This window comes from Bos grunniens, chromosome 11, assembly GCF_055505025.1.
Source record: "Bos grunniens cultivar Pamir isolate PY7600 chromosome 11, Bosgru_T2T1.0, whole genome shotgun sequence".
NCBI lineage: Eukaryota > Metazoa > Chordata > Mammalia > Artiodactyla > Bovidae > Bos > Bos grunniens.
The window spans coordinates 99,693,946-99,707,099 of NC_141175.1; the positions used below are offsets into that span (position 1 = coordinate 99,693,946).

At 39.8% G+C, this 13,154-nt stretch overlaps 1 long non-coding RNA gene across 1 annotated transcript in view; it reads right to left on the minus strand.

Annotated features, from left to right (window-relative positions):
• LOC147363665 (uncharacterized) overlaps positions 1-13,154 on the minus strand; it is a 105,599-nt gene that overhangs the window by 71,470 nt on the left and 20,975 nt on the right. The window lies entirely within an intron of this gene.

Consider the following 13,154-nt stretch of genomic DNA (forward strand, 5'->3'; position numbering starts at 1 on the left):
TACACACTGCTGACTGACCTCGTTGATGCACCAACACCTCAACTCACGGCCATGCAACCTCATTACTGTGCCTTCTTGGGGGACCTGCCATTTTGAAAGATTAACAAATATTTTTAATACAAGTGAGTGAATAAAGTAGCTAGCGATTATGAGCCCACTGGTAGAATTTCCTATCCCCAGTCCTTCCAAACTTGCAGGAACAAACACGTGTCCCTGTTTCAAATGGAAGCCCACATCTACTGGCTCACCCTATTTAGAGGACACCTTGTCCACTCTGCGTACAATAGGAATTAGGTAAATACAGAACTAGGTACAGTCTGACTTTCTTGAAATACATTTCTTACCATAATGCCTAGACGCCAGTCTACGAGCTGTCAAAAAGCTGTACCTAATTATGCTCATTAAGAAAAACAGACATTCAGTTACCTGCCTGCTGCCAATGAAGGAAACACAATAGTTTCCTCTTTTATTATATCCACTACCTTAGTCAATGCCACGCATGTTAAAGTTTACCACTCCTTGAGGCTTGCAATTGCAACATTTATTTATTTTTTTAGCTATTTGGAGGATTATAATTGCATGCACGCATCAATTACGGATTGGATTCAGCATTTTCAGATAAGTTCCCAAATCACAAAGAGAGCACAGTGGTCTCCTGGCATTTCCAGGCCAGTTTGATTACAGGTGTAGTAGACGCAGGCTTGTTAGTTCTCCGTGGTGAGGGCATCCTTCTCTGCTATACCTCTAGGAGAGGAGCTGACCATTGCTTCTCACTAACAATTTCTTCCCATTCCTCAGAGAAGCTTTAATGAGCCCCTTGGACATGGCCAAAGGCAATCTTTTCTCTGGGCCAGTGAGGTGAAAAGCCAAAGCTTTCCCTACCAGGCAAGCAATAATTAATAAGGTGTCTTTGATTCATCTCAATTCATTAACAAAGTTACAGGTTGGGCAGCCTTCAAGGAGCACAGTGGAAGACTATCCTTTCACTTACAGAAATTGGATGAAACATGCGTGCCAAGGTATGTTATGTTATGTTAAAAAAAAATTAACTTACAACCAAAATAAATGAATGTAGAATACTAATTGGGAGAAAGCAACTGACAGACACTGCAAAAGATTGATTTTCGGGAAAACGGAGAAATCTGTTTTCTGTTTATTTTAAGGACAGGAAATGAATACTGATTAGAAATGTATAGGCAGTTGCGTTAGGAAGCATTTGGTAATGTTTTTGCTGGATATTTGATTTGTCTAAGTTTTTCCTAGATCTGAGACTGGATGTCAGTTATCATAGTTATAGTCTAATAATTAGTTGGACTTGGCTACATGGCTCTTAAATCACAAAGCATTTTCCATGCCTCTCTGAAGGAAAAGGAAATAAACCTGAGTGCCGCGTGGCCACAGAAAGAAATGCCTGCTATGAGAATCCTGGTCAAGTTTCAGCTGGCCTATGTTTTTCCCTAAGAAACTACTGTGGACTTGAGAAATATCGCTCATTTGAATTTGTAAGAATCTTAAAATGCTACTATATTATTTTTTAATTGTATATTATAAACATATATATGTAATACATACAATTATTTTTAATTAAATAAAATACATGAATATAAATATACAATAAAATGTCAAATATATTACATATAAAATATATTATATATAAGATCCCCTGGAGGAGGTAATGGCAATCCACTCCAGTATTCTTGCCTGGAGAATCTCATGGACAGAGTCTAGTGAGCTACAGTCCATGGGATTGCAAAGAATTGGAGATGACTGAACGATTAACACACACACATATAAACATATAAAATACCTACAGTTATTTAATAATAATATTATTTCTTTTTTCTATTATATATGTATAACACATATAATATATATACCATATATAATATATGCCATGTATAACATATATACCATATAGGGGCTTCCCTTGTGGCTCCACTGGTAAAGAATCCATCTACAATGTGGCAGACCTGGGTTCAATCCCTGGGTTGGGAAGATCCCCTGGAGAAGGGAAAGGCTACCCACTCCAGTATTCTGGCCTGGAGAATTCCATGGACTGTATAGTCCACAGAGTCACAAAGAGTAGGACACAACTGAATGACTTTCACTTTCACTTTCACATATACCATATGTAATAACATATAATGTATACAATTTTTCTTAATTACTAATATTATTTCTTAATTTTATGTGTTATATGTCAATATATATTTTGTAATATATTTTTATATTTATACTTAATATATTTTATATGCATACACACACACACATATATCTCTCCTGTTATTTATGATAAGAGCACAAACAAAACAGAACACAAGCCACACTCCTAAATAGGAGAGACTAACTTTCAGAGCATGTTAGAAGGAAGCCCCTCAGAGGACAGGAGGGGTTGGCGGTGCTGGGGAAGCCGTTCCATACTCCTGGCAGCCCCCAGCGGTGGGGGCGGGGGCTTCTCATTTGCCTCTGTGTGTTGTAGTCTTGCTCCAGGTCCCTCTCCACAGTGAAAAAGGCTGACTGGGGGAGGCCGCTGGGGCAGGCAGCAAGGCTACAACAGAATCAGGCTGCTTGCCTCATCAGCTTCGCCGGGACCACCGCACGATGGCCTCTGTGAAGAAATGTAGATAATAATGTACAACGTCTCCCAGAACCATGGCTGGAGTCAGATTCTCCTGATCCTTCATGGGAATTCAGAAGTGTAGTTGTGAGGCTGCAGTGACATCTAAAGGCAGACTCCTCAACTCCTGCTGCACTTCCGCCCTGCTGGCTCCTTCTCACAAACGCTCCTTTCCCCATCAGAGCTGCTGACAAACGCCACCGTCTCCTAAAATCTGCAGGGAACCACTTCTCCTGGGATCTTCTCTCTTCTTGGTCTACTCCTTTTGGAAGTGACTTTCCAAAGTGTACTTGCCACCTTGAAAGCCTTTCTTGGGTTCCACATTCCATCACTTCTGGTGTTGTTGCTATGTCATCTTCTTACCTCTTAAAACCTTTGAGCCCATATGTCTTGAGGCCAAACCAGGCTTAAGTACACAAACCACAAGTTGAGGATAGCTTACGTTGCCCCGGGGCCAGGATCCAGCCTTATCTTCCTGTTGTTGTTCAGTCCCTAAGTCATGTCCAACTCTTTGAGACTTCGTGGACTGCAGCATGCCAAGCTCCCCTATCGTTTACTATCTCTTGTAATTTGCTCAAACTCATGTCCACTGAGGTAGCGATGCCATCCAACTATCTCATCCTCTGCTGCCCTCTTCTCCTCCTGCCTTCAATCTTACCCAGCATCACGGTCTTTTCCAGTGAGTCAGCTCTTTGCATCAGGTGGCCAAAGTATCGTCCTATCTCCACCTCATTCTCCCTCTTCTACGTTTCCCAAGGAGACAGGATGGTCCTGAGGTTGCCTGAGTTTCCTCTGAAGGGTAGAGGCTGGCTAAGCCACATGCTGTTCTTGAATTACATACGACCACCTTGCCAATCGGGATAAGGGAACATGCATTTTTAATAATGGATGCCCAGGTATGAACTATGCCCTTTCTTCCTTATTTAAATAAAATGACCTTTTCTGTAGCCAGGTAGGTAGTCGTCTTTCCCTGACTCCATCACCAATGGCTGACACAAGATCATTGCCATCTTGCAGGGGGGGCCACCTTCCCACCTCTGCTCCCCTAAGGACCCCAGCCATGGACATTTCAGCTACCTTCTCTCTCATTTCAAATGTGCCCCAGAGTCTCTTGTCAAGCAGATTCATGAATCTGAAACATCTCATGCTCTGCTTTGGCTTCACCATCCTTAACAATCAGATGTGTGGCACTGGTAAATTCAGACAAGGGCAGAGAAATGAGACCACGTACACAAGGAAACAGGGTATTTTGCATGCAGGTGATCCCCGACAGTATTAAAACCTGAATGTGTTTTCTTAGCTCCCCATTGAAAGGATGGGAGTCTTTCTTTTCTATTTTTTTTAATGGCCTTGATGAAAGACCTATAAAGTTGAGTTGAATGGCTGGAAGATAATAACTCCGGTGGTAAAGTTCTGCCTTGTCTCTGACCCTGCCCTGGCAGTAATCCTGGCTTTGGGGTCTGAAATTTCCTAAAGATGCATTAGTGTCGTATACACATGTGCTCTTGTATGCTCATAATCCCTTTCACTAGCTTCTTAGCTGCATGCTTTGTATTTAAATTTTCCTTCTGACCAAGTAAATCCCTTTGGATGAAGTGACAGGATCTTTTCAGCACCCATGGCTGGTGACAGCTGGTGGGGAGATTCTGAAAGCCTGCAAAGTATTCCTTCTTGCTTCCTTCAAGACCAGTGCCAGCCACCAGCTGAGAGATTTGTTAGCGCTCCCTTCAGGCATCCGTCAGCTGAAGAGGTGCACAGTCAATGCTAAAGAAGCATAATAGATATCAATGTAAAAGACAACATCGGTGCTTCTGGCTTAACCGTGTCTTTAATTAGGTACTTATTTATTATATGTGAACATGAAACCTTTTCATTAATTCCTGTGTAACCCTTTATTAATACTGTATGAAGCATACACTGGCATGTCAAAATGCAGTGAAAACTGGGCTTTGAAAGCAATCATTGCCGATAACCTTTAAAAGAACAGCTCCCAGGGCCAGATGCATGCTGTTTCCCCCTCCTTCGGTGAAGTTTCCTTGTGAATATCTGACTTGTAGTACATGCCGTCGTTCTCTGTGAAAATCGAAGGATGTCCTTTTGGGGGGAGAGGGGGGCTCCTCTCTGGCAAGTGGTCATTGTTAATTAAGCAATGAGGTAATGAGAAAGACCCTAAGTAAGAAACTAAATTTTTAATTCATGAGGGTGTTAGCAGTAGGTTGGTCCTTATGTGGAATTACTTGGGTTCAAAGACTTACCTAACCAAATGTCCTTTCTCTATTTGCTGGAAAACCGAAACAAAATAATGCTTTCAGGGTAACAAAGGTGATTAACCCCTTAAGAGCAACATTCAGGTGTTGTGAAATTTTTCTGTAAATTTATATCCCTAACCTACATAACCAGCTTTCTAGAAATTACAAATTTGCTTACCTATAAAGTGAAAATAAAATGCAAGCTAAAATGTCACTTCAAAAGATACCTGGTTATAGATTCACTTTTACATAGTCCCCCGTCGTTTTTGCCTTGATTATTCTAACTACGAGAGAAAGTTGAGAGAATGTCTCATTGTTTACACCCACTTATAAATATTCCTGGCAATCAGAATCTGAGAGACGAGGAAAACTGGTTGTTGTGCATACCTTCAGTTGTCTTGTATTTGTGCACAAAAATCAGAGCAGTGGTCATCCCAGAATGTTGAGACGTTCATATACATCATCAAGTATTTTGACAATGCAAAATTAATGGCAGATTTCATCATCACTATTCTGGTTTGGCAACTTATAAAAACCTAAACTTCTTCCCATATCATAGAAATGTATGTGCTTTGCATCTTCTAGTATTTCTCAAATTCCTTTCCTGATTATTTTTTAAATTGACAAAATTTTCTACTAAGTGAATGCGTGCCATGGTTTTGTTTTACAAAAGCTGTTGTACTTGAAAATGTACCTAAGTTAGAGATGAGAAAATTACTACGAAAATAAAGTGATCATCATCTTATTTTACATTAGGATTTGGGGTTACTAACAGTGTATCAGCAGCAAAACAGATTCTGTGACTTTTAATAAGAAAGAATGACACACTGTGGAATTTGAAAATCTGTGTTTTCTTTTTGTCCTTCTGCATTTAACATGCCATGTTTCCTTAAGGAAGGGAAGGCTGCTGGACAGAGTGGAGGAAAAAGGATTGGAGACTTTTAGTTATATATACATTATTGCCAAACCCCAAACACAGGCACTTTGCAAAACATCAAATGATGCCTTTTCTTGTGAGAAAAATTGCTAAACTCTATCATCCTAGTGTGCTACAAGGATATTAAATAAGCTGTTGAAAGAATAAAATTTCTCTTGTAAACAATAAAAGCAACCAACCCGCCAAGAATAAAATTGAAATCTGAGTTTGTGGTATTGTTGTTTGAACCAAAAACGCACATGGCTTTTCAAATATTCAAGTACCAACGACACCATTTTTGTGTGTGTGTGCCTGATGAATTATTAATTCAGGGCTTGCACCAGGTTCACCAGCTATTCCTGAATCCTTATTAGTAAGTTGCAACTTGATGTATCACAAGGAAGGTGAAGGGCATTCCTAATAAGACTGTAATCTATCCATCGGTGAACATACATTGGTATCTGCTTCTTGATCTACTTCCTCTCACATTGGGTAAATTCCTTTGAATGGGCTTTGTGTTTTTATGTAAGAAATTGCTTGGGTTTTGTTCTGTTTTGTCCTGGTTGCTGTTAGGGACAGCATACACATGTGTGCATGTGTATGTTTTAATGGGCTGTTTTACATGCTCTGATTTTTTTGGTATATCTTTGCACCAAATATTCCAATGCAAGTATACACACGCATATATGGACTGGCCTACCTGTATGTGTGGCGTCTGTTTACATTTTCTGTCATGTAGTCATTAAGCACACAACGTGGCCTTAAAGGATGTCAGAACTGACAGCCCCGGCATGATGGATGATGTTGTGCTAGACTGATTCTTACCAGGTGTGGTGTGATGGGAATTCAGATGCTCTTCAGAGCTCTTATTTGTGTTAGTAAAGTTTTGCTTTTCTGTAAGTTTTTTTTTTTTTTTTTTTTTTTTGAGGGGGAGGGCTTCTGCACTTGTAGTCATAAACCTTTGTAAGATCTATCAAATACTTGAAGTAAAAAACAATATGGAGGTTCCTTCCGATATGTGTGTATGATGTACGTGATCTATTTTTAGATCACCTCCTCTTCAACAAACATCTAAGTAGCCTCAAGTTATCAGGAGAGATATTTTCAAAGATTTAATATTGCTGATTCTGTTGCTGCTAATCTCTGGGTAATATGAATGGCCCCACTGACCCGCTTAACTGGGCAGGAGTGATTACCACCTGCCCAGATCCATGAAAACATCAAGCCAAAGTTAGAATTTCATTAAACATTAACTAAACTTTTACTTAAGTATTTTGGGTCAGCTCCAAGTTTGAAGGGAGAAAGGCAACATTCTCTGGCCTGTCTGTATACAATGGCTGGTCTCTGAACAAAATCTGAAAGCTCACGTTGGTCCCTTCTAGCCATCAACACAAAAGCATGGGGCTGTGCCCAACCGCCGTGAGCGTGCCCTTGCCAAGCTAAGCATGTGGCTAAGTGACACTCTGTACCCACGGCAAACCCCAGCATCAACCAGGGACACTGCTGCCTCAGTGAAGCTTGTTTGTTTTCCATAATTGAATTCAGTGTCTTCTGATCAAAAAGAACTTGTCCTTCCTTTTGACCACTTAAGATGGGGATGGCAGAACTAATTGGCTGAATTTAAGGTCTGCAGAATTTGACAAAACTGGATGATCTGCCTCAGGGTGTTGCCAAATATCACCTGTCATCAACAGAGGGAAGCTGGTAACTTAAGTAATCAGTGGACCTGAGCCATAAGAGTTCTAACTTCACCCAAGTGTTTACTGATCTTCCCAAATAATACTGGGTTAACTCAGCCTTTGTGTACAGATGGTCTCAAAAGCTTGTCCTGACATCTGCTATGAACCATGTTTCTCACCAAATTTCCAAAGAAAATTATAACACAAAACAACTAACCCAGTGTCTAAGATCTTTACGGCTTTGATGAATCTTCAGTGTTTCTTATACATATGTGAAAGTGAAAGTCACTGAGCAGTGTCCAATTCTTTGCACCCCCATGGACTGCAGTCCACCAGGCTCCTCTGTCCTATTAGGGAAGCTTATATACATATATGAATATATAATGTATTCTTGCCTGGAGAGTTCCATGGACAGAGAAGCCTGTTGGGCTACAGTCCATGGGGTTGCAAAGAGTTGGACATGACTGAGCTCTGCATAGCAGTCTTTCATTTCCCAAATATATAATGAGAACCTATAATATTCTGAATTTGCGGTACAGAGGTTGGGGCTTGGTCCTAATTGATAGGTGTTTATCTGGAACTTGCTAGAAATCCACGCTTCATAGTGCCAGGGAAAGGTGTTCATAGGGAGGTGTCTCATTGGTGGCAAACCTCTACCACTCACCTGGAGAAGGTGCTAGAAAGCTGCAAGCGATTGGGTGGCCCTGGCAGCCATGTGGTTCAGGGGCCCTGAGGGGAGAGGCTGTGCCTACTGTGGGACCCAGGCCCTTGGGAAGTCAAGAGCCTTCAGGAGCCCACCTACAAGTCCAATGGAACCAAAAATCAGAACCACTTCTCCTGCAGTGTCTCTCCAGCACCCTCTGCTGACAATGAAACTGAACATGGAACTAGCTGAGAGCAGGTACTTAGAGGGCACAGATCCATCTTCATAAACCAGGCAGTTAAGGGAGAATTTAGAGCTGGGAGCATCACATAGGTAACTGGCCCACACAACGAAAGCACATCACCTTGCAGGCCTACTCCTCAGGGGCTTCTCCTTTGAGTGTTTTGGTCTTAGGTTTTTCCTAGCGGTTACTCGTAAGATTGGGCTTCTCTGGTGGCTCAGCAGTAAAGAATCCACCTGCAATGCAGGAGATGCATGTTTAATCCCTGGGTCGAGAAGATTCCCCCAGAGAAGGAAACGGCAACCCACTCCAGTATTCCTGCCTGGAGAATTCCATGGACAGAGGAACCTGGTGGGCTCCAGTCCATGGGCTCTAGTCCAAGAGCTAGAGACGACTTGGCAAGTAAACCATCATTTATAAGACTACACACACACCTCAGAGATATTGCAGGTTCTGTTGCAGAGTACTGCAGTAAAGCAAATATCACAGAAAAGCAAGTCACATGAATTTTTTGGTTTCCCAATGTATATAAACATGTTTACCCCCACACTATAGTCTATTAAGTGTGCAATAGCATTATGTCTAAAAGAGCACAGGCCTAATTTAAAAATGCTTATTTTTTAATGCAATAATAATTACAATCCTAACATCAAAAATCATTGACCACCATAACAAATATAACAAAGTTAAAAAGTGTGAAACATTATAAGAATTACCGAAATGTGACACAGAGACACAAAGTGAGCAAATGCTGTTGGGCAAATGGCACGAGTTGCCACAAACCTTGAATTTGTGAAAAATGCAATATCTGCAAAATGCAATAAAAAGGTGTTCCTCTATGCTAATATTTTCAATTCATGATAAACCGATTTGAAGCATTATCTACTAATGCTTTACTATGAAAAATAACAAATGTGCTCCACTTTATCATCTCAGTGTTTCTTAGCCATGACTGCAGTGACCTATAAAACTTTAAATAATATTTGAGCTTTATTTCCACTTGTCATCTTTGGACAGTATTTTCTGACTCCTTAACTTCCAGAGAAATACCAGTGACTCTAGGCTCTCTTCTTTTGATCTCTTCCTCACTAGTACATCCAATGGAGTTCTCAGATTCAATGCTACTTCTAAATTCCTACTACTACATTCTTTCAAAAAAAAAACTATTGTTATAGTTAAGTGCTCTGTGCTTTGTCTAGTAATTGGCATTGAAAACTGCACTCAATGAACTGCACTGTCAATGTTATGATTATGTGGTATTCACTGGAATATTATTTATTGGCTCCTGGAGATGTAAATCTAAAGCTAAGAATAAAAAAGAAATGTACTCTTCTTGCAATCATATAGCTAATAAGACTTGGGAGTTTTCTCAAACCTCCTCCAAGTGAGTGATAGAGTTGGATGTCTCAGATATAATTCTAATGCACTGATCTTGAACACAATGCTATGTAGTAAACTATTATTTTTACTTTTGGTTCTTGATAGATTTTTTTTATGTGAGTCTATTTCTGTTTCATTATATTCTTTTTTTTCGATTTCATAAATAAATGTTAACATACAATACTTGTGGAGAAGGAAATGGAAACCCACTCCAGGATTCTTGCCTGGAGAATCCCATGGACAGAGAAGCCTGGCGGGCTACAGTCCATGGGGTCACAGAGAGTTGGACATGACTAAGCAACAAACACACACACAATCTGCCTTTTTCTACCTGACTTATTTCACTAAGCAAAATACCTTCCAGGTTCATTCACATCGTTGCAAAGGGCAGATTTCATTCTTTTCTCATGGCTGAGTAATATTCCGATTGTGTATTTATATACCACATTTTCTTTATGCACTTGGCTGTGGGTCGAGAATTAGGTGGCTTCCATACCTTGGCTATTGTAAATAAAGCTGAATGAACATTGGGGTGCATAAAAATTTTTGAGTAAGTATTTTGCTTTGTTTTGTTTCAGATATATACCCAGGACTGGAATGACTATCATCACAATCTACAAATAACAAATGTTGGCCAGGATATGTAGAGAAAACAACTCTTGTACATTGTTAGAGGGAATGCAAATTGGTGTAAGCCACAATGGAAAACAGTAAGGGGGTTCCTCCAAAAAAAACTTGATGGATTCTTTATTAAAAACACAGAAGATGATTAGATGTTAGTCATAGAAAAGTAATTTATGTTCAGAGCATTGTCAGGTGGTATTGAGATGCTTATGTGCTCCTATATGTATCCATTCACATTAGTGTCTGTGCTTACAGAAATACACTCGTGTTTAGTTTGGGTTTATTATTTTTTTAGGAAAAAAAAGGACTACACTACGCATATTTTTAAAGCTTTTTATTTTGTAATTACTTTTTGATGGATGGAGAGATCCAAAGATATCACAAAGAGGTCTGGCAAGCCTTTTACAAGAATATGCCCGTAATACAGGAGATCCAGTTTCCATCCCTGGGTTGGGATGATTCCCTGGAGGAGGAAATGGCTAAGCCACTCTAGTATTCTTGCCTGGGAAATCCTATGGACAGCCCATGGGGTCACAATAGAGTCAGACACGACTTAGTAACTAAACAACAACAAAAGACATGTTTAAGTTCTACCCTTTACCAGTACCAGTGAATGTGATTTTATCTGATAAAGGATTTTTGCAGATGTGTGCTGTGCTATGCTTAGTCGTTCAGGCATGCCCGACTCTGTGATCCCACAGACTGTAGCCCACCAGGCTCTTCTGTCCATGGGGATTCTCCAGGCAAGAATACTGGAGTGGGTTGCCATGGCTTTCTCCAGGAGATCTTCCCAACCCAAGGATCAAACACAGGTCTCCCGCATTGCAGGTGGATTCTTTACGTCTGAACCATTTTGCAGGTATAAGCAATTTAAAATGAGTTCATAAGGGTGGGCTCTAATTCAAAAGATGGTGTCCTTTTAAGAGGGACATTTCATGTAAGACAGAGACACACAGGGAGATGCTATGTGAAAACAGAGGTGAAAATTACAGTTCACTCTCTTATCATTACTTTTGATTCTTACTGGACCAAGAATAAAACTATTCACTGTCACCCAAGGAAAGAGCAGTGTTCACTTGGAAAATAGCACTAGATAACTTAATATATTTGTCACTACTTGTTCTCAAATGCTGTACCTCTATTCTCTTAGTTGATTGTGTGTATAAAGTGGGTTTCAGTGAACTTCTGGGTCTGACTCCCCAGGAGAGGAATAGAATGGTATTGAAGTAAAGAAAACGGTTTTGAAAGTGACAATGATACTCATCAAATACTAACTATGTACCTGCATTTCTCAGCTGCCCTGGGAATCCACATGACTACTTTTCTGGCCAGTGGGCTGTGAGCACAAGTGTCATGTGTCACTCACAGGTGTTTATAAACTGGCAAGGCACTCCCAAGATGACTCTTCTGCCATGGTAACTGAGGAGGCTTCTTTTTCAAGCTTAACATGTTCAGCCTACATCTCTGAACGAGTAACTCTACTTGTACCAGACAAGCAGAATAAAAAAGTGGAAAAAAAATTGTGAAATGGTTTTAACTTTAGCAAGACCAAGTCCATCCTGACAAATAAGAATATAATGAGTAACTATTCAAAAAGGAAAGCATGCACAATTACATCTTTACCTATGAAGGTGAAGACTCCTAGGCATACAAATAACTAATAGAGTAAAACAGTAAGTTTCAAAAAGCAAAGCCAAGAAAGTATGAGCATTACTAAGAGGGGAAAGGGCAGGTAGGATGAATTGGGAGATTGGCATTGACATGTATACACTACTGATACTGTGTATACAACAAGTTAACTAATAAGAACCTACTGTATAGACAGGGAACTCCACTCAGTGCTCTATGGTGGCCTAAATGTGAAGGAAATCCAAGAGAGGGGATCTATGTATGTGTGCGGCTGATTCACTTTACTGTACAGTAGAAACTAACACAACATTGTGAAACAACTATACCCCAATAAAAATGCCAAAAAATATTTTTTTAAAAAAGAAAAACAAAACAAAATTTAACCCAATAGGAAATCAGGGAAGGCTTCACGGAGTAGCAAACATCTAAATTAAATTTCAAAACTTAAAATTACGTGTTGTTTCACACTTGAGATCTCAGAGGCCCAGAATTGCTCCAATCATTTCAATCATGCAAACAGCAACATAAAGACTAATCCTTATAGTCTCTGAAATAGTACTTGAAAAAAATTATGGTAAGAATTTATTCGTTTAACTTGTTTTGATCACACAGATATCAGAACTGACCCTCTGCAATTCTTAAGTTTGGTACGAAATGAAAGGAAACAGCTATTTGAATAAGCTCCTTAAAGTGAGGGCAAAGCACAGTCTTCCTCTTGACCATAGGTGATTTCTCTCAGGATCTCTTAGAGTCAGATTTTCTAACAGAACATATCAACTCCATCACTAAAGTATCAAAAAAAATGAATAAATATATTTAATAGGATATGGGCTTCCCTGGTGGCTCATATGGTAAAGAATCTGCGTGCAATGCAGGAGACCTACGTTCGATCCCTGGCTTGGGAAGATTCCCTGAAGAAGGAAATGGAAAATCCACTCCAATATTCCATGGACAGAGGAGCCTGGTGGGCAAAGAGTTGGATACGACTGAGCAACTTTCACTTCACTTTCATTTCACAAGGATATAAATATATAAGAGCCATTCATCAGGAACCTGAGATCATCTCTTCTAAAAACAGCATTTCTGCTTTTATTGGTCATTTATTATTTCCCTTGAGAAATTTTCTAAAAGGCTCATATAAAGACTCTATATTCAGTTTCAATAAAATAAAATAAA